We start from the raw sequence: 3131 nt of genomic DNA, 5'->3' as shown, positions 1-3131 counted from the left end.
GGTTGCCCCCCGCCCCCTGTGGGCCTACGGCGGGGAAATGAGCAGAGGGGAATGATGTGAGGGACTTATTACAAGGGGTGGTAGAAAATACTAAATGTGTAAACACCTTTTCCTGCATTACAGTAGAATAGTGACTTTGTAGACTTCCTTCTAATGTCTCCACCTGATTCGTCCAAATACAGTATATAGTTTTAAATTGAATAAAAATGGCCAACCCCAAAATATCGTCAAATGATCAATATTGAAGTATCTGTCAAAGAATATTATGATATTTGATTTAGTCAACATTGTCCAGTCCTACTATGCAGAAAAACTCAATACATGAAAATACAGTTTTATTTGGTTTAATTTAGAATTGATCAAACTGCAAGGAACTGTGACGAAGGAGGGTGTTTGAAGTTATTTAGTTCAACTTGTAAAAATGCAACATGAAGAGGAGTTGCAGACGAGTCGACAGATGACTTGTTTGCTTCAAGTATAGCAGGTAAATTTAGCTGCGAGACTTTGAAGTTCCCCCCTCTGTCAGCGGTCTTTGTGACATGAATAGACCTGAAGGAGAAAATGACTGGACCTCTGTCTATCATTACACTGGGAACAAATGAAGAAAAGTGGAGGAAGTCATTGTTACAGCCTGAAGACTGAATGGACAAACAGATACATATAGATGGATGAATTGACAGACAGATAGATAGATAGATAGATAGATAGATAGATAGATAGATAGATAGATAGATAGATAGATAGATAGATAGATAGATAGATAGATAGATAGATAGATAGATAGATAGATGGATAGATAGATAGATAGATAGATAGATAGATAGACTTACTACAGTAAATTACTTATACAAGGCCAGGGTGTGCAGCGTGAGAGGGATGTACATTATATTTCACTTAACTTTTTACATGCAGCGTCTAATTTAGAGATCGCTTATCTGTTCATATGTTTATTGATCTCCAGCCGAGGAATCGGTGATGAAAACATCATCGTCAGTTCATAGGAAAACAAGATGATTGCTATGCACAGAAACACCAACCATAACCCTGCAACCACTCCATGTAAATAGTTATGTTTGGTCACTGGGTTTTTGAAGATGCTTATGTTATTTAGAGAGGTAGATAGATCGATAGATAGATAGATAGATAGATAGATAGATAGACAGATAGATAGATAGATAGATAGATAGATAGATAGATAGATAGATAGATAGATAGATAGATAGATAGATAGATAGATAGACAGATAGATAGATAGATAGATAGATAGATAGATAGATAGATAGATAGATAGATAGACAGATAGATAGATAGATAGATAGATAGATAGACAAACAGATGGATAGATATGCAACAATAGGCAATAATAATGAAGTAATACAAATGAAAAATAGAAAAACCTTAAAAAAAATGTAACATTTGGTTCATATACAATAACCCCAAAAACCAACAACGCGCGTCTGTATCAACAATTCACACTATGTCAAAAAAAAAACCCAGGACATTGTGCAAGTCTCCCTACATACGTCAACTAAAAGACAATGTGCACATTGTTGGTTGGTAGCAGCCTTCACTGTGCAATGGTGAAACGCTCGTAACGTGCATGGAACCCACCAGATCCTCCGCTGCTGATAACGATGTGTCACCGCCGGGATGCTGTCTCACTGCTGCACCCACCGATCAGCGCATCGATCACCCCGGGAAATATCGATCGCGCCGGGATCTATCGCTCGCGCCGGGACCTCTCGGAAGCAGAAGAGCGGGATTCTAATCGGACGCGGTTTACGTCCACCGCGTCAGCATCCGACGACGGCCCCAGACAAAGCGTCGAGCAGGTGCACCGCACGCCGCATCCCCGGAGCCAGGCAAGCAGGACGACGACGAGGAGGAGAGAGGAAATCCCACCTCCTGCCCCAGTCTCTGAAACGTCTCCACCTGCTGGCCGTCTTTGTTTATTAAAACCACACCTCACCGCCGCCCTCCGCGCTGGCGCTGCTGCGCCGCTGCGTTCAGCTGACGCTCGGAAATCGGTAGTTCCGAGGCCGTGGTCCCACTACCCACTGCCGCGCTCAATATGCGTTTCCTTTGGCTCTGCTCGGGAAAACGTGGAACCCCGCGGGTTGATCGTTTGTTTGTCAAGATTGTTTCGGTTGTTTTTTTTAAAGCTACAAAATGTATGCTGCCTTCACGTTAAAAAAACAACAACAAAAAACTAGAATCTCGATAGATCGTTTAGAGTAGTTTAGTTCTCACGCGTGTTCCCGACTAACAACCCATGCAAAGAGAATTTTTCGTTTATTGTTAGCGGTGTGCGCCGCCATTTTGCCGTAGCGGCATGGTCTGTTATTTCGGTAAACTCATGTCCGAGCGATCTGCCGCTTCATTCCAACGTGAAAGGCCGTCCTTTCCCACTTTTTTCCCCCCAAGGGAGGACTTCTCAGTTTTCCGAGTTCCGATGTGGTGCGGAATGCAGCTTCCGAAGTGATTCAAGTCATTTAAGGAATAAAAGAAATATTCATGACTGATTTGAAGGCTGTTTTTTGGTTTATACCATATTCATGAAATGAGTCAAATTAAAAGTAAATAGTCAAGTAAGTGTCTTTTTTTTTTTTTTAATACAACTTTAGTAAATACAGCAGCTCAACCAATAGGTTTATTGGAAAATGTTGTGTTTATTGGTTTATGCTAAAACATACACACAAAACACATTATATATCGGAGTTATAATAATAATAATAAGAATAACAACAATAAAAATAATAATACAAATAATAATAATAATAATGAATTCCTTCAGAAAGTGGATCAAGTTTAAGTGCTGGCCTTTCTGCTATGAATGCCACACATGTATGAACGTCATAGTTGTCTGATAAATCCAATACAAACATAGTGTCTTGGTTAAAAAAAATAAAAAATTAAAAATAGAAAGTAAACCCTTCAGTGAAATAGCTCCACCTCTACAAAAGACACCAAGATTCCTCGACAGAAAACGTCATCGGTCCAACGACCTTACGCCGTTTTATAATGGTCCGTGACGTCAGCGCCACTGTTTAAACCCCGCCCCCAGCACAGCGGCTCCTTCTCCCCATTGGCTGAGCCCAATGTCGATCTCGTTCAACCTTTTTTCTCGCTGC

This window comes from Zeus faber (assembly GCF_960531495.2).
Source record: "Zeus faber genome assembly, chromosome: 1".
NCBI classification, from domain to species: Eukaryota; Metazoa; Chordata; class Actinopteri; order Zeiformes; family Zeidae; genus Zeus; species Zeus faber.
Note: the sequence above shows the minus strand (reverse complement) of the source record.